Genomic DNA, 20,047 nt, shown 5'->3' on the forward strand with positions numbered 1-20,047 from the left:
AGTCCAGAGAGCCAGATCAGTACTAAAATGCAAGTATCACTGGGATTTTGACTGGGAAGTAGCTAGATTTGTTTAGAGGATTAAAACAGGGTAATAGTGCTCAATTGTTGTGTCCCTGCAGCTTGTTAAATAAATATAATAGTCCTGTGTCAATTATTTGGGAGCTAGTTAGGTTAAGAAGAATATTGTAACACTTATTGTAAACCACTAACAAGGCTCCTTGAGTTCCCGCCATGGCTTCCTTCAGCGATGGGTTGTGATGTAGAAGACGCTGAAAGAAACCCCTTGATCATTTTGGTCATGATCTCTATCACAGGGAGACAAAGCACACCAAGGCATCCATCTTCTTTTCTTTATAAACTTAGGAACTCTTCTCAACTATTCGTTAAGTGTATAAAAATATCCTTTTATTTTGGAAGCATGTAAAATGCACTGTTTCCGGAGTGCTTGGTTTCCGCCCATACCTGCCACTTCAGTATTGTCACTGTACACTCCTGTGTTTCTTCACATAACTCAGACTACTCTGTTTTGTGTCAGGAATTAAGGCTGAGATGTCCTCAGATCTTTTCTAACCTCCCTTTTCTGCGAGTCTCTCCTGCACATTTGGGAACCCAAATTTTCGCCCTCAGCATCCTTTTGCGTCTGGCCTTGTGTTCCAGTTCAAGCTGTTAAGGCGTGACTGGAAACAAAGCTTATTCTGGGGAAGCTTGCTGAGATGTCATAGTCTAGTTTTTGTCGTAGACTGTACCCTCTGATAGGGAGGTGACTTACAACCCCATTGTCAACCTTTTCTCCTAACAGATCACAAGCGGGAGATTTAAATGTTCCATTTCCTGTGGCGATGTACTCATATGGTATTCCTCAAACCTTGAGAGGCACAGAGAGGAATTGCTGGGCATGCAGAAGTGGCTTCCTGTACACTACGAGATATAGCCCGTGCAGTAGCTTGTGGAAGAATAACACTAGAAACTTTGACATTGTTTAAGCCAGCAGACTCAACGCTGAAATGGGCATACAAGTATGCTCTCCCTCCTTTTATTTTCTATGTGCCTTATGTGTGCTGTGTGAGAAAGCCTACTTCTTAGGATTGTTAACTATTTTATTTAATTGCATAAGTGGCTCAAAATGATACAAGAGGCATCTTGTTGGATTCAAACGATCCCCTTCAATACTTCCAAAAGATGTACTTTTTACTTTCATTTTTGAGAACCGGAGTACCTGGTTAAGAGTCGCACATGTGTGGGATGGGCTGTGTTCAGTTCCCTGCCATTAGAGTTCCTTGCTGGGACAAAAATATTTGACAAAAATCATCATTTTTGCCTTGAGGTTTCATTTAGACCTAAGGTTTCAGTTGAAGAGATAGTCATGATTAAGCCATGCTAGGTTCTTCTGCCTGCCGTGGTCTCAATCCAGTCTCAAATACGAGGTGAACTGATCTTTTTAAATCTGTGGGAGACACACGTTCCTTCTCTTTTGGATTCCGGGGCATCGTTTAGTTTTGTTCATTTGGAGCTGAGGTGAAGCACAACATCATGGCGGGAACACGTGACGGGACAAAGCTGCTCTCACTCCCTGTCAGCTGAGGAGCAGGCAAGAGGAAGAGAGGGAAGTGTGTCATGGAGATAGACCAGTCACAGGCTCGGCTGTAGTAGCCCCACTTCCTACTCCCTGACCCCATCTCCTAAAAGGTTGCACCAACTCTCAGACACTTTAGTTCCAAACACAGTCTCCACACATACGGAGACTGCAAACACGAAGTGTAATCACGGGCTGGCAGGGTGGTTCAGTGGGTAAAGACACCTGCTACCGGGCCTGACGCTCTTGGTTTGACCCACAGGACTCACGTGGTGAGGAGAATCAACTAACTCCTGTGAGTTGCCTGGTGACTTACACAGGTACACAGGTATGTGCAGCCTTCTGCTCCTCTCTTCAAGATAATGAAGTGCAACAAGAGAAAAATATGACTATTTCTACAGTTGGTTGTCCATTTTTTGGGGAAACGTACAGTCAAGGAAAGGGCACACAAGTGCTGCCTCTTGGTGCTCTCTTTCCATTTGTGTCCTTTCTTTTATTCCCATCTCCATTCAGTTTCTCTCTTGCCAGCCCACATGGCTTGGTCACCACTGCCAAATTCTCAGTCTCTATTGTCACTGTCTGACAGTCATTTGATGTCTGTAGTAGTCGAACTTCAGTTGGATAATTCTCATTTATTATGAAAAAAATTTTATGATATTATTTGTTCTCATGTGTTTTCTTCTTGCCAATTATACACTGAGCACCGGGAGGAACTTGCCTTTTACAGGAAGTTGTTTCAGCAAAAGCAGTTCGATAGAATGGCTAGACATTCTTTTATACATGTATGTATTGGTGTATGTGTGTCTATCAGTGTTATATGTATTCGTGTGGGTGTGTGCACATGTATTTGAACATGGAAGAATATGGTGCCAGCATCTTATTAGGCTGAGATGCAGGGTCGGAACAGCAGACTCATTGCACAGTGACAAAGAGGCAGACAACAGTCTTAGTCATGATTGCAGGTGGCCAGAGTAGAATTTGGACTGTGCTGCAGAACAGATGATTTCCTTAGTTTAACCTTAAAATGTATCATTCATCTACTTTCCCATGGAATCTCCTGTCCCTAGTGATAATGTGTTGCAAGGATAAAAATTAATAATGTGTACTCCTGCAAGATTTCCCAGGATCAACATGCTGTCCATCTGCATCTGCACAGCGCTTGAAGACTTCCCAACAGAAATGTAACAATTGATGTGAGGGAGAGCTAGTTTAACAAAAGACGCTGAGGCCCACATTCTGAAGCATGGTAGTGATTGCATAGCAGGGTCGCAGTGGCTTGTTGTCTCGCTTGAAGTTCAATCCAGAAGAGTTGCCCAGACATTAAAGCCCCTGCTGGCAGAGAGAGTGCCCAAGGATAGCTTTCTGCTCAGAGTGTTGTTCTGATGTGGGAGGAAAGCTTGAAACACAGCTTTGTAGCTGTAGGCTCAGTGTTGAAATACTGGAGTTGAGGTATTTACCGATTTTCTCCTTAAGTTTTAAAAACAAACCACTTAACTGCAAAGCCTTTCCCGGGGTGCATTTCCATAGGGTGTGGTAAGCTTTCTGGCAAAATTAGATTGGATTTAAGAGTTTTGAAATCCTGAACTTCAAACTTGCTGGATTTCCATTTGGCTTCAAGTTGTCTTTCAAATGTCCTCTTATCGATCACTGACTCCTTTTCTCAAGAAATCAAAACACATCCACAAGGAGACAAGGTGTACTATGGAAAGCAGTGCACCTGGAACTCGTTTCCCATGGAGGGTGTATCTTCCATGTCAAGCCAAGTTAGAAAGCATTCTAACATAGTTAAGGGTTGGGGGAAAATTTTTGCTTGGATTAGAATCTTAATTATTTAAATCATTTCCCTCTCATTTTCAAGATACTTTAGAATTCCTCTTAAGAGAACTAGCACTGTTCTTTGGAAATTTTATAGGATTCAGGTGTTTTCAGCCACTCATCTGATATTAGAGAATTCTTTCTAGCTCTTTTTACCCCTCCCTGTACCTGTTTTGAATGCCTGCTACTGAATGCACACATTTTGAAGTCAAGGCAGCCCTGCTCCACACCCTCATGCCCTTGATAGCCACACCACGCTTGGCTTTTCCTCCACCCAGTTTTTTTTCGCCTTTTCCACAGCAACCAAGAGTGTTTAACACCCATCTTTACCTTTTCCTCCCCCTTTGGTCTTCAAGCCAGGTGAGCTATAACTTGAAGTAAAACATACACCTGGGTCAACAAAGTAGGGACAGGAACGAAACCATTTCCTACCATTTTTCACAAGGTTTGAAAAACACAGTTGGCTGCGTGTGCAAACATGCATGCATGTGTGTGTGTGTGTGTGTGTGTGTGTGTGGCGGATAAGACGGGAAGCAAGATTGCACATATAAATTAAATATTTTCACCCTAACCTTTTTTCAATAGCCCAGGGGTATTAGGAATGTGTGTCTTGGAAGGGCTCGGCAAGCATTCCAACAGTAAACGCCTTCCTGTTCAGTGTGTTCGAAGTCAGGCTGTCTTCTGGGGTTGCTTTAAAAATATGTGTGAAATATGTACTTTCATTTCAAGCCAAGTCAAATGTTTTCAATCATTCTCCCCCCCCACCACTTCGCTTGCTTCTTCTCTTTTCCTGTCATTTCTTGCCCCCAGACGGTAAAATATACCCTGAAATGTGTTTTTATTTTCCAAAAGGAAGTTTAGCGATTAATTATGAGTTACATGTAAACATATATTATTGCCCTCAAAGGTATTCACCACAAACCTGGCCAGGGTCGCTCCCAGCTGGCATTCCTGAGCATTCAGTTTTGGGCAGTGGAGGTCAGAGAAATATGCAAAGAAACCAAGTATTTGGCTCAAGCACAATGGGGAAGCAGTCGATAAGTGGGGGTGAGAAACGGTCTATAACTCTACGCCAGTGGCGACGAACCTATAATTCCCAAATTGTTTGTGTGATTTTCTATTTCTACCACATCAGAGACAAATATTATTTTGTACTGCATGTTCCTTGTGGACCGTTTTTTTTTTTCTTCATCAGCAAGGTCCAATTAAGATGCCTGAGAGGAAAATAACATACCTGGGGCCATGAGACCTGGCAAGAGCGACCGCAGATGTGCCCAGGAGGAAAATATAGACCTCTGGTGGAAGCCACAGAGCCCCACTGCAAAATGTTACTCTGATGTTGATAGACTTAAAAAAAATGTATATCAAGTGGCCTAATGAGGGGAAATTCTGTGATATTCAAATTCAAAACCAACTGTCGAGGAAACCTTCATGTTCCGTCTAGGCTGCTGAGGTTGCAGATCTATCTGTAGAGGAGGTCATGGGTGGGGGCCTCGAGTTCCCAGCCTTCCCTTTGATGAAGCCTCTTAAAGTTCCGGAATGATCTTAGACAACTCTATTTACTAATAGTCCCAGGTGTCAGAGTCGGTCTCTTCCAAATTTAAATTTTATTTAGTGTACCTGATTATTTATATTATTTTATGAATTATATGGCTTGGGTAGAGGTGGGGAAGGGAAGCCAACCTTTCAAAATAAATATCTATGGGTAATTTATTCAAAGAATGTCCCTTGACATGTGACTCTAGGTTTTCAGTGTTTGTTATTTTCAGGTAAGTTTAACTCAGCAAACACATATTAAACGATTGACTGTGCAAAGCTCAATGCTAGTGGCTGTTAACAGCTGCTAATGACCTGGAAGTAGTTCAGCTTGACCTGGACCAACACTCTTATTATGAATTCTCTCAGGAAAATATGGCTGTGAGAGAACTTTCTCAGCAGAGTAACTGGCATTTACGGATTTTTTCTTTGTTGTTGTTGTTGTTTTTAAACAACAAGCAGCTAGCAAGATAGCATCTTGTAAAGATGATCATTTTGCAGCCTTTTGGCAAATTTATGGGCCTGAAATTCAATAATGAAAAACACTTGAAACTTGGCTCATTAAAAAATAATCTCAAACAGGGTAGAAGTGTCATTTCTACCGTGGGCTAGAGTTTGGGAATCTTACAGAGTAGTGAGATACTACTCAAGAGATACCAACATACACAAGTTGGAATACTGAAGTCGAACTGTCCATATAGAGAGCTGACATCATCCTATAGAAATTCCTGAAGGATCGATAATAGAACTATTGGAACTTATTAAGGAGCTCAGCCCAATGCCGCAGTACCTCACTGTGCTCAGTTAAGGGCTTGTCCTCAGCAATGTGCCGAGATGTGTGTATGGAAGGCCTCACAGACCTCTCAAAAACAGCTTTGTTTACTGCCTTCATAGTCTCTTTGATATATTAAAATCCTAAGGAAACTTTAATAACGACAAAATTTGGCAAAATTCCTAATACTTATAAGCAAGTATGAGTTGAATATTCCTAACCTGAAGAATACAAAATTTGGGGCTGGAGAGATGGCACAGTTCATAAAAGCTCTTGCACTGCAAGTATAAAGAACTTATTTAGATCCTAGAACCCATGTGGAAAGTCTGGGGTACTTAATGCATACCTTTAACCCCAGTACTACAGTGGGCAGAGTCTGGACTGTCACTGAGGATTTCTGGTTACCAGCTCAGCTCCAGGTTCAATGAGAGAACCAGTCTCAAAGAAATAAGGCAGTTACAGATTGGGACACTTGATATCCTCTTCTTGACTATGTGTGACACATATACACATATACATATTTATAACACACATGCATATATACATACACACATATGCTTATATACACATGCACACACACAAGCACATATACATGCATGTGTGTACAAATATCTGAAATGCTTCAAAGTCTAAATCATTTTACATATCGATGTGATGCCACAATTGGAAAAAATTCCACATTTCCTTTGTATGGATATGGCGAGTTACCATGGAAACGTAGGTACTGTAGAAATCAACCTGAAATTACCCTCAAGCTATATGAATAAGGTGCATATGAAAGTAAGGGAATCTTGTGTTTTCTATTGAGTCTTAACTCCAAGATAGCCTCATTATGTATATGTAAATTAAATATTCCAAAATCTGAGAAATGACTGAAATCACAAACCTTTCCCGTCCCAAGCATTTTGGATAAGACATGTTCAGTCAGCGTCACTTCGCGTCTCCATTACTCTTTAGGTTGGCCATATCCTGAGAGTGGGTAAAATAATAATAATAAAAAAAAAAGGGGAGAAGAACTAGTATCCCAGGTGATGTGTACATTCTGAGGGGTGACCAAGATATAGGCTTGAAAGAAAGGACAGAGGAATAATAAGAGACACTGTAGATTTTCATTGTTCTTTGTGAAGTCTATGAGCCACATATGACTAGTGAAACTACGGCTGAATGTGTAAATGAGGTCCTCACAAATGCACTTCCTCAGCAAGAGGTGATACTCAATAGACTAGGCTTCTTGTCCCATGTGACTGAAGTCCCCTTAAGAAGATGGCCATTTGCAGGTGTGGAAGTGGGGGGAGAAGACCACCGTGTAGGGTGCCCAGCAGGCACACTGGGCTTCTGCCACCCCGTGTTTCTAGAAGCTGGAAGAAGCGAGGACAGTCTCCCTGGTAGACTTTAGAGGGAACATAGTTCTGCTCAAGCTGTAGGGATGAGCTTCCAAGCACACAGAGCTGTGACAATACACTTCTGTTGTTTTAAGGTCTGTGGTACTTGGTTGCAGCAGTCGTCAGAGATCCGTACAGCAAGGAATTCCAGCATTGAAAGTCTGACTGGGTACCCAGGAAGCCCAGGAGCCCACCCCATGTACTCAATCATTTCTGTTTCTCGTTAATTTGCGAGATGTGTAGATGGTATCCAGCCCCATGGGCTGACAGCCAAAGACAATGTTTGCAATTGCTTCTGTATTTGACATATCAAGTAACGCCCCTACAAAGTAATATTTTTATCAAATTTGCTAACATTGTATCCAGTTTCTGGGAAGCTAATTATCGTATATTTTTGTTCCTTTTGGGAAGGCAGTGATTCACTTAGCATGAGCTATGCTGGTATCATGTAACTATATTTACATTTGTCTACCATGATAGGGAAAACTATCAGCCCTTATAACATCAGTCAATTATCCATGAATTATTTCCTTTTTTGCCAATTCTCATTTTTGTATTTAGTTTTGATTGTAGTTTGTCCAACTTTAGGAGATTACTATGCTGCCTGACTTTAACACAAAGTATAATATAGAATTTAGTTAAAAATCTATTTTTCACACAAGAAAATTTTCCCATTTTCCTTCTCAGAAAGGAAGTAACTATACATTTGCTTGACTGGATACTTAAGATAGGATTTTTATTCTCTTTTATCACATTAAATGAGAAGATTCTAGAAGTCTCAGGAATCTCTTGGGAAGTCTTCCTGTCTGCCTCGCTTTCCCTCGACCTCTTTGTATACCTCATTTACTCTCTTTGGAGGAAAGGTCTCCAGTGAGCACCTGGTGTTTGGAAATCTAAAAAGAATCTGTTTTTAAATATGGAACACCACTTTCTCTTGGTGGACATACCGTTTGTTTTCAAAGCTAACACTTTAAGTGATGTCTTTCCTGTGCAGAGCATTGTATAATGTCTTAACACATCACTGTATTTGAACTTTGTGAAATCTCAGGGCTGAGGTGAAAGGGAGGTGATGAAGAGGAGCCTGAAGCATGGAGGGTGTGAGGTCGCAAGCTCTGGCTAGTGCCGCCGTGAGAACTCCCGTGTAGGGCTGTCTGACTGGAATGGAGTTCCATATTGGCCTTGAAGCGGAAAGCAAGGCAGGGGGTTTCCTCTATGGAGCAAAGCTAGAGAAAGGACTTGAAAGGCAGGATTCTATCATCTGGCAATTGCACCAGGGCTTTTCTAGAGATTTTTTTTTGACATAACCTAACCACTCCCCTCTCTGAATATTTCACATGTAAAAGATCCCATAGAGATCACATGTTCCAAGCATGACCTGAGCAGTGGGGTTCACATGTCACAGACAACGACTTGCAGCATGAATTCTCTCCTTCCACCGCAGGGGCCTTGGAGATTGAACTCAGTTTATAAAGCATGGTGACACGTGCTTTTGCTTACTGATATGTCTTGCTTGCCCCCATTGCTAAAACCTATAAACGTAGCTATTAAAACTTATGAAATTGAAATGCACAGGACTTAGGTCTGGTCATGATAGACTACAAGTTTATAACTTAACACAATACCACTTTATCCTCAAAAACTAAAGTCAACATTCATTTTGGGAGGACAATCCTTTCTGAAGCTTTGCTAGCTTCTACAGTCTGTCTGTATCCCCACCCACCCCGCCCCTTCTCTTTTAAACCGCAGCAGGCAGAGAAATCCTTCTGTTATTGTATCCCCAAGGGCTTCCATCACCTTTTACAATCTACGGACCTTTGAGATTACACTGGGCCACTCCAATAATTCTCAGTGGTCTTATTTTTAAAAGAAGGCAATGCACATCCATGACCCCAGCTCCAATCTTTCTCCTCTTTGTCATGTAAGATAACATGTTTGCTGCTTCCAGAGAGTTGGCTGTAGACGTTTCTCGGAAGGATGCCGTGTGCTCCCTATCTGACCACCTCGGGCACGGACCGCAAGTACCTGAGTGATCCTGTCTCCGGCAGAGCTATCCGCTCAGTTCATCTCCCATTGCTATACATAAGTCAGTGAGCTAAACAACGTTGGTTAAATACTTCAAAAAAAGGTTGCGTGGTTCCTTGTGAAGAAGACAGCTGTGTCAGCCTTTAAGAAGACCAACAAATAAGATCTTCCCTCTTGTGTAGAGTGCATGAAGATAGAATTTCTAAAGTAACTCTAATACTTTGAGGCACTTGTTTTTTATTTAATGGTTCATTAGTAGCATTTTTTTTAAAGAGGAAATATGATACTGTCAGATAAATTGTCTTCTGAATTGTTTCAGCACAGGAAATCATGGTACCTACAGATCGATGCTCCTTCTTTTTCAACATCTGAAACTTTGCTCTTAGGTCATATTTGTCACTTCTAGGGGAGACTTAACCTTTGGTGCTTCTTCTTTAGAATAATGACTTGTGACCTGGGCTAAATTTCCATTGGTAAAAAAAAAAAGGATGCTTTATTTAACAACCTCTGAGCTGCTAAGTGTATTTTAGTTCTCCTTTAAGTGGGTTTAATGTGTGTTAATTTGCTTAGGATTCTCACTGTGCTCCAGAGTTCAAGGCCAGCCCCTGGAGAGTCTGTGGCTTTTAAATTCATTTGATACAGCTCTTGATATAAATTCTCTGCTTCAATAGTAAAAGGCAGGGGAATTAAAAAAAAAGTAAAGCAGTTTTCTAGTAGACATAAATTTTTAGTACCTACAGCACAACCTTAGAGAACCTGAGACTTTTAAAATGTTATAAATGGAAACTATGAACCAAGGGGAATAATTTCTTCACTGAGGCACATGAAACTTGTACCTTGTAGTGTTTTCACATGTACATGTTTCACAGATGATCTCGGGATTTCCATTTCAGGTCTTTGCTAATGTCATATGAGAGAGCCAAGACTTGACATCTTGTGACCTGGTGACACAGTCTCATAAAACAGGCTCCATTTACCTGGTTATAGTGTTCTACTGTAGAAATTTCACTAGGTATGGGGTGTCTGTATCTGTGTGCATGTACGTGTGTGCATGTGTGTGTGTGTGTGTTTTTAGGGGTTCTTCCTAAAAATTTCTTAGACGCATATGAATAGTGAAAGTTAATAAAGGGGTTTTTCCTAAGAATTTCTTGGAAGCATATAAAAATTGAAAGTTAATAAATAAAGGTGAAATGTTCCTGTCCAAAGGAAAGACAGGGACAAAAATAGAACAGAGACTGAAGGAAAGGCCATCCAGAGATTACTCTACCTAGGGATCCATCCCATCTGCAGACACTAAACACCCACAGTATTGCTGATGCCAAGAAGTACTTGCTGACAGGAGCCTGCTATAACTGTCCCTGGAAAGGCTCTGCCAGAGCCTGACCAATACAGATGCAGATACTCATAGCCAACCATCAGACCCCCACCCTCACCCCCCCACCCCCCACCCCCCGGGGAGGAGCTAGTGGAAGCAATGAAGGAACTGAAGGGGATTGCAACCCCATACAAAGAACATTATCAACTAATGACCACCAAGAATTCACAGAGGCTAAATCACCAACCAAGGAGTATTCATGGAAGGAGCCATGGCTCCAGATACATATGCAGCTGAGGATGGCCTTATCTGACATTAGTGGGAGGGGAGGCCCTTGGTCTTATGGAGGCTTGATGCCCCAGTGTAGGGGGATGGTAGGGTGGTGAGCCAGGAGTGGGTGAGTGGGTGGAGGAGCACCCTCATAGAGGCAAAGGGGAGGGGGAGGAGGGGGATGGGATGGGGTTTGTAGAGGAGTAAGCAGGAAGGAGGATATCATTTGAAATGTAAATGAATAAAATTAGAAAAATACATATATACATACATACATACATGCATACATACATAAAGGCAATTAGCTGGAAATCCAAGAAGGTTCACGTATTTGAAACCATTGGAACCCTAAGCCCTATAGTAGATTAATGAATTGTGTTTAGGGGAGAAGTAGGTTGAAGTATTTATATATATATATTTTACTTTTATTTTAGTTTGCATCTTTCCTGGGATTATCCTGAAATCTATCACAGGATAGAAAAGAATTTTCCTTTTTTTTTTGTTGGAGAGTCTAGACTATGAATAGTGTATGAATGAGCCTAGAGTGAGCTTTGAAACTGTGGAGCTTTGAACGTTGGGCTAAACACAGAGGTACTTCCTTTCCTTGATCTCACCATCAACTTCCTGTTGAGTGTCCTTGACAGACATTGGCCTCAGGAAGCCGTCACAGTGAGTTTAGGTCTCCACACTGGGTCGGGGCCTCTTCTGCTAATCATAAGCTCACTGGAGAACTGGAAGACTGAACACAGCTTTGTTGCTTCTTCCCTGGTGATTAAAGCAGAAAACATGCTATTGGGAAGCTCTAGACCAGTGATTCTCAATCTGTGTGTTGTGTGTGGGTATGTGTGTGAGATGATCCTTTCACAGGGGTCCCATAATCTTCATATTGAATATTCATATTCTGATTCATAACAGTAGCAACATTGCAGGTATGAAGTAGCAGCATAAACAATTTTATGGTTGGGTGTCATTATAACACAAGGAGCCATATTAAAGGGTTGTGGAGTTGGGAAGGTTGAGAACCACTGCTCTAGATGAAGCTGTGTTTGGACCCGTAGTGCCTGGCTCTGCTTGCTGTCCCTGCCTAGAGTCAGAGTGAGTATGCGCCGGTTAATCTGTACTCCAAGACTCTTAGGGGAAGAAGGTGAGAAAGGGAAGTATCTTCTTATAGATACTTCAGTGGACCTACTGGGTCGTGCAAAGTGTTCCTCATATATGAAGACAATATTGGTTGGATTTAATTAATCCAAACGAGGGGCAAATGTTAGTTACGTGGATGAATGGTGAGATGGGACAAGGAGATGCATTCTTTAGCAGACATGTTGTATACATACCTCTGTTGTCTTTGTTGCATGTAGCGCTGACAATGGGGGACGCTGAATGTGCAGTTAAGACTAAGGAAATGATTCAGAAAGATGAGACTGCATTGTGTGTCAGAGCCTAAATTCAAAGTCAAGGGTGGTCCCAAAGCACCTGTCACGGCCACTCCACCATGACGTCACTCTATCTGCTGGGACATCGTCCCATCGATCTGTGTATCGGGCACGGTAATGATAGGCACAGACCATCTCAGTGTAAGGGGCTTTACAGACATATGCAGTTGAGAAAGGAAGAGCACGCAGGCCACCATGTAGCTTAGAGCTCTTGAGGACTGGACTAGGTTGGGATTCTTATCCTTGGTCTTTGTGTATCTGCCTCAACTGTTGCAACACTGGCATAAACTCCTTCCTCCAAAGGTTTCCTTTTGCAAAAAAGAAAAAAAATAAAGGGAAAAAAAAGGAAAAAAAAAGACCCTTGAGGCCAACAGCTAATTATTCATTTTCAAATGTTTTAAATTAAAAGTAAGCGTGAGGCTTTTCTTTTTCTTCTTGAGCTCTTTCTGAAGTGACCCTTGACAGGAGCTGGAAACAGTTCCCGTCAATGCAGCCATTATCTTTGTGACCAAAACGGGATGTGGGAGGGAGGGTGGAATTTCTGAGTTCTTTGTACATAGGAACGAAATGTCTGTCGTTTAGTTAAAATAAATCATTGATTTTTAAATCAAATCAAAATATTGAGTCAAACAAGTAGGTCCTGTCTTTGGGGTTTTTTTTTCACTCGTTTGTAAGAGCTGTGTTTTCACCGGTTTATGAATAGTGAGGGAAAAATAGGTTATAAGTAACAAAAACATGTTTCAGAATTCATGAAAACTGGGAGGTAATTATAGGACAGTTGGGAAAAAAAAGATTTAAATTACCATCAGTTCCCAGAAAAATAACTATCCTTCTTGCCTTATCAGGTAAGGAAGCTGACAGCATGTATAAAGTCAGTTTTGGAATCTGCAGTTCCTTTTCCCATTGGAGTGTGGTGTACAAAGCTCAAATTATCCTTCTACAACCCGAGAGCTTTTCCGTCTTCCTGGGAACAAGGCCTTAAGTGCCTTTGGTATCAGTCGGGGCTCCGGATCAGGGCTCAGGAAGGGTGCTAGCGACTGGCTTTCCTGGAATAGAACAAGGCAATTAAGTACAAATTTAAGTAGAATGATAACCAATAGCTTGGAAGATCAAATATTGACCCTTTTCTCATGAATTAAGAGATGGTATAATTGGAGGAGATTCTCATATTGTTGCTTAAGGATCTACAAAGTGTGTAGATCTAAAGTATGTAACACGTGTGGCCTCTTTCTTCTCTTTGCCCTTCTTCAGGAAGTAACTTAGTAGTCACACGAATGATAGATAACCAAATGGTTAATGGCACACACCTGTTTGTGTGTATGTGAGTGTGTGTGTCTGCATGTGTATCTGTGTGTGAGTATGTGTATGTGAATCTGTGTGTGTGTGTGTGTGTATGTGTATGAGTGTGTGTATGTGTGTGTGTATGTGTGTGTGTGTGTGTGTATGTGTATGAGTGTGTGTATGTGTAGAGTAGAGGCAAAAGAAAAAGAATGGGTTTCCCATGTAGAGCCCAGAGACCAGAATAGGGACTATAAATATAAATTCAAGTCACTGTGGAGCCAGAGACTTAGACCAAAATGCCACGGGAGGATCAGCTGTAGACAGACAAAGGTAGCCCCACATTTGCTGCTAGAAAGCTCCCTTTCTCTTTCCCAAGTTTCAGGAGACTAGTCCCCTGTAGGTTTGGGTAATTGTATCATCATGCGTGCATTTCAGGGTTAATTTTCTGTACCTGTTAATTTTCTCTTCCTTTTGCTCCTTTCTCATTATTTTGTAACGCATGTGGCCTCTTCTCTTTGCCCTTCTTTAGGAAATAACTTGGCAGTCAAGCAAACGAAAGATGACCTAATGGTTAATGGCACACGTGGACTCTGTGTAGACTTCTAACAACAACACTCTCGTGGGTGCAGGAATAAATGCACACTGCTCAGCATGGCTGGTGTGCTTCCTGGCTGTCATCCCTATTCTCGTATCCAGTCTTCCGAGATACTTTCCTTTCCTTGAGCGGCAAGCAAGCCACGCCTCACAGGAACCATCACTGACTGGCTTCGAAGCTGGCTCTCTCTACTTCTGAGTTCCATACTCCTTTCGCTGTCATTTAAAACACATGATTTAGCTGTGTCTTGGTTGTGTGTGCCTTGCACATCCTTTAAAAGTCCCTACTTTCCCAACATTTATAACTTTTATCATACTCTCTTGTATTTCTGACTTTTACTGTGTGTGCACCATCTATAGCTGGTTGGCCTACTGCATGCATCTAAATCAGGCAACTTATAAACACTGAGGGAGGAGGTTTAAGTCGTGATGCGTGTTAAAGCTGCCCTGGAAGTTCTGGCTCACAAAATAAGGACTGGACCAGCGGCTCCATGAAGGAAGGTTGACTTGCCTGCTTCATAGTCACTCCGTTACCAAGCTTAGTGACAGAGACACAGCAAGCGCTTGAGTAATGTCAACTACTATTAACAGGATATATTAAATTCTATAGCATTTTATGGGCATTAAAAAATTACTGTCTGCCTTCCAAAAAGGAGTGAAGAAGTTTGGAGAAACATCTTATAAATTATATTGCCCTTTTCTGCATCCCTGATGAGCATTTTTCCAGTGGTTGTAAGGAGGAATATCTCCAGCAACCATCATGCATCCTGTTGAATGCAGAAGTGTTCCCCACCATACCGAAGAGGCTCATCGAACTGATGGAAGCTTTGAGAAAATTCTGCTCAAGGTCTTTGGAAAACCGCCAGAGCCTTCTGAGGTCATTGCGGCCGCTTGTCTTCCTCTGCTATGCACCGAGGCAGGAAATGTTTTCTCCTTCTGAAGTGAGCCGTGTGAGGGGCCTGTGAGGAATGCACACCGGGCAGCATGCTATCAGCTCTCTCCAGCTGTTTGCCATGATCTTTTTCATTTTTTTTTCCCCATGGGGACATCACGTTCTTTTGGATGCTAACTCCGGTTTTACACATAAGACAAAACAAACACTTCCCGTTGGCCTTCAGAGGGCAACTTCACTGAAGGCTTAGCTTTTATTGTCCTTCAGAAGAGGAAGAAACAAGATTTGAAGGAGTACTTCCACTTATCAGACTATCCCATAATCAGCTGATAAGGCTATTAAAACAAAAAACAAAAACAAAACAATTTCAAAAAAATGTTATTTTTCAATCCTGAAAACATTGAAGTCAATTAGCATAGCTTTCCCATCTTACATTGCTTTTTATGTTGTGAATGTGAGTGGTCTTGGCCTCTAACCAAGGTCATTGAGAACAATAGTACCTTAGTCATTGACATTTTTGAGGTCCTGTTTAGAAGGGCTTGTTTTGAGCGGCTGTAGTCTGACCTGAGTCACTGCGCTGTGTGCCAGGGAGGTTAAAGACCTGGCCAGTTTCCAGAGGGGCTGTTATGATAGCGAATCTCCAGGTTAAACAAGCAACTGGGGCTGGCCACGCATGGGCTTTGTCTGGGATTTACTGCCTGAACAGAGACAGGCTTTGACCTTTAAATAATGATGGGCTTAGATTGAATTTGGGCAGAACTTGCCCAAGACCACCCTGGAGAAAGGAATGAAGATTTAAAGGGAAGACTGCAGGATTGCAGGATGATGCAGGTTCATGTCGAAGTCTCATTTCCTCTAAATATTGTGTTCATCATCTAAGACGCTTGAGTCCTTTGGGGATTAGGTTTCTTGTATATTGAATACAATAGCTGTGTTGTTAGGAGGGTGAAAAGAACTGAGATACATTGTGGTTGGCTCTAGATGGTACATTTCCTTTCTTACCTGCTCTGCTTGAAAACGTATCAATAAATTATATAAATAAAAACTTATCAATAAATAACCACAGCAGATTTTCCACTATCTAAAAGAAATGCAATGTCATTGATATACCATTGATATCAATACCATTGATAAATATGGTATATATATATATATATATATATATACATATATATATATGTATATATATATATATTTTAGAAATAGCAGCTAGAACTATACTATACGCTGATCAGAAAACAATTAGTTCTTTTCTGCTATCCTGGTGTTACAGGGAACTCTCCTGCAGAGAAACAAGCAGAAAACACATCGGAGGAAGGTGGAGTCAAGGGTTTATAATTTTGCCATAAACCAGGCAGGGTAGCAGGCTAATTGAGAGCATGTTTTCATGTTCTCAAATCACGTTTAGAAGCAATAGTAATTTCTTATCACTAGGTGTCTGATCTGGTGGGGCTCAGATATAAACCTTCCTGGAGGCAGAGTCATTTTTCATAACTCTTGAGTGGTGTGCTTGGTGAAAAAGGACTGTGCTGTGTAAAGCTGTGAATGTTAAGACTAAAGGCCCAAAGCTAATGGAGGATTGTGTGGAAAGCAGGAACAGAATATATGTTGGTTATATAAACAGGAAGATCTCATGTCTCATGACGTCCACTTGAAAACAAGCTCAAATACTGGTTATATATATATATAAAACTGTTCCAATAGGTAATTAATTATTTTCCTGACTGTCCCTAACTGTCCTGAAATCTGTTGGAAATGAATTCCCCACGCATTCTGCATTTTACAAGCAGATCTTAAAGCTTTTGGAACTTACCTATTTGGGAAGCAACTGTTTTCTGCACCCACTTAACTGTTTCTTTATGTGTTAAGACATCTTTGGGAGCCATTCTTCCTGTTTCCAGTTTTTCTCTCACACCCCAAGAAGACAGAGCTTCCACGGGTCTCCCTGTACAGGACATGCTCCTGTTCTGAGTCAGGCATGACTCACACCTATGACATTTATTCCCTTTCCTTTAAAGTGACTAAAATATACAAACTCTAGGTCAGACCACTTGGTTGTAACTGCCACACATGCATAGAACCACGTGGTGTTCTGACTGTAACTTAAAGCCTCCATAGGGCGTGTTAAGTCTTGGAAGTATCGGTGCTACGCTGCCGTGACAGGATGGAGGAATGATCAGAAGTTACTTCATTGAATGAGCAACAGTCATGCTATGGGGGATGAGAGGGCTCAGAGAAGAGCAGGGACTCGGAAGGAGAAACTGTAGAGACTGCAAGAGCCACCCAAGGAGAGTCTCTGGCTGTAGTGGGAGGATAGCAAAGGGTTGACTTAATAAAGGAGATGCATAAAAACGATGGCGGAACTCATTATCATCACCATTTCTGGTTGCATTTTTTAAATAGAACTGATCATATTCAGAAAAAAAAATCCAATCTTAATGCCACAGTGATTTTAGTAGGAAAACACAAGACAGAACCTCATTCATTATCTATTGTGACAGGCTTCCTTATAAATCCCATCACATGAATCTTCACATTGTGGCTAGCCCAGAGCACAGTGCTATTATGCAGTAATAGTGTGTATTACACAGTAATAGTGCGTATTACTATGTGAGAGTTGTATCTATGGTCCATATTCTTGCGCATCTTTTGTGAGGTGCAGTATTTTCTGACTAACTCTATTCTTCATTCGTTGGAAATCGAAGCAGAAGTAAGAACCAAAGGGCCTGGGAACTTTGAGACACAACAATTACCTCAGGCTTAATGTTGGAGAGCTGGGGGCAGAGATCAAGAAAATACTTCTTGAAGTGTCAAATCTTGACTAGGCCTTGAGGGAAGGATCTGGTTTATGAGAGGAATTATTTATACGTGGGAAACAGAGTGGGCAGAGGCCCTGAGTTTATTACACATTCTCAAGTTCTACAAAGGGCTCTGACAGGGGCCAGACCACAGACATGGAACCATTTGATGAAGGCACAGCTACTATCAAAGCTTACATGCTTTTCCTGAATCTAGAGGGGACACTGGCCTGGACCACATTTTAATTGGAAGATCTTCTAAAGTAGGCCTGGGAGGCATGAGAGATCATGTAAAAATGAATTAAAAAACTCCAGTATATTGGCTTAAAACATTGTTAAGTTGAATACTCTTTGGCTTTGTAAACCATTGTTTTCCATATCTTCTAGTTATATTTTAGAAGTAATTTGTTGAATGTTTTCTATTTTATAAAGACATTACTAATATTATTTAGTATATATACACACATTTATGTATGTATGTATGTATGTGTATGTATGTTAAATCAAAGTCAGAGGGACATCAGACATGAGTCAGTATATGTAGAGTTTTCAGTTTTTGGATTTTTTCTTAGTTCCACATTCATAATAAGAAAAGCAATGAAGACAAATTATAGATAACATCCACTGTTGTCTTCATGGTTCAGCATTTATCACCCCTGCCTTAATTAGGGTTTCTACTGCTGTGACTAAACACCATAACCAAAAAGCAAGTTGGGGAGGAAAGGGTTTATTTAGCTTAGGTTTCCATATCATTGTTCATCACAGAAGGAACTCAGGACAAGAACTCCAACGGGGCAGAAACCTGGAGGTGGGAGCTGATGAGGTCATGGAGGGGTGCTGCTTACTCTCTTGGGAGGTTACTCAGTTTGCTTTCTTACAGAACCCAGGACCACCATCCTCCATCAGTCAGTAATTAATAGCGTGCGTTACATCCTGAAAGTGCCTTACAGCTGGATGCTGTGGAGGCATCTTCTCAGTGGAGCTTCTCCTCTTTCAGGGAGCTCTAGCTTGTGTCAGGTTGACATAGACATAAGTGTAGCCAGCACAACGCTGGACTAGAGGCATGTTAGTTTATGGTGACATTAGCGGTTGCTCAGCCATTTGGCTATTTCGACAACTCCATAGTTTAAAGTCCACGTGAACCTGTCTATTTCATTCTCGTACTTGCCTGTGCTTCATGTTACGTTCAGGTACAGAGTTCCTCATTCACAAAGGCATTTTATTTACACACTAAAACACATAAAGTTGGGAGGGAACATTTTTTAGTTATTCTCCGTGGAACTTAAGTTTGGTGAAACATGAGATCAGTGGAGTTATTTCATTACCCATGAAGCCTTGCTGCAGACTTGGGAAGGTAACTCAACTCTGGTCACTCTTTCTTTGCTCCTGACCTCCTTTGATAGGAGTTGTCATTGAGGAAAAGACACCTCTCCAGTCAGATGATTAGATCTGAAGTGACCATAACAATGTCTTCTTTGTGGTTCATCTAGATGTGTCTCTGTCCTTCCTCTAGTTGATTCTTGACACTTAAAGAATAGTGTATGACATAACCTGCCATATATTTTTTCAATCTTCTCCCTTGGACTATTTTTTTTTAAAAACTGAATATTTAAAAATATATTCATTTTTATGTTATATGTAAATGTTCCTCTATCTATGTATTTTTGCACCATATATGTGCCTGGTGCTTAGGAAGGCCAGAGAAGAGCATCTTCTCCTTTGGAAGTGGAGTTATAGAACTCCGTGAGCCACCCTGTGGGTGCCTAAGACTGCACTAGGGTCCTCCCTGAGAGTAACAAATTCTCTTAACTAGAAAGCCATCTCTCCAGCCACCGCAAACGAAATAACTGTTTTCACACTATGGTTCGTGCAAGGATGATAGGAACCATACAACTTGAAAAGTTAATCATTAGAAACCTCATCGTGATAAAACTGATAGCAACTGTTAGTAACAAGTAAATATGCTTGCTGATTGGTTTATCTCATGACTTCTACGATCAACGACTTTATTTCTTAATGCTATTTAAAATTATTTGCATCTGAAAATTTATCAGATAGCCACAGATCTAAGTGAAATGAGAAGGAAGATTAGAAGGAATATAATACATATATATTATATATGAAGACATATATATTTGAAGAAACAGAATCTCCTTTTAAGAATTCTAAAAATACTTTAGGGATGATTAGAAATATATATTTAATTATGTATTTTAAAAGAGAATTCAATGCTGTTAATTCAACCATTAGCAGGAACAGAGTTTTGGGAGATTGCTAGGGGATGATGTCTTATTTCTTAACGTGATTCTGAGCACAGTGATTTCTTAAAATTAAATTGAGAGCAATTTTTTATACTGAGAGG

At 41.0% G+C, this 20,047-nt stretch overlaps 1 long non-coding RNA gene across 1 annotated transcript; it reads left to right on the top strand.

The window, feature by feature from the left end:
• The first annotated feature begins 804 nt into the window (after window positions 1–804).
• On the top strand, window positions 805–14,167 carry LOC127674015 (uncharacterized). The gene is made up of 3 exons (XR_007975261.1): window positions 805–1,018; window positions 1,838–1,903; window positions 13,931–14,167. It is a non-coding gene; the product is annotated as an uncharacterized LOC127674015 (long non-coding RNA).
• The last annotated feature ends 5,880 nt before the right edge of the window (window positions 14,168–20,047 follow it).

The sequence above is a fragment of the Apodemus sylvaticus genome, chromosome 23 (assembly GCF_947179515.1).
Source record: "Apodemus sylvaticus chromosome 23, mApoSyl1.1, whole genome shotgun sequence".
In the NCBI taxonomy this organism is placed as follows: Eukaryota; Metazoa; Chordata; class Mammalia; order Rodentia; family Muridae; genus Apodemus; species Apodemus sylvaticus.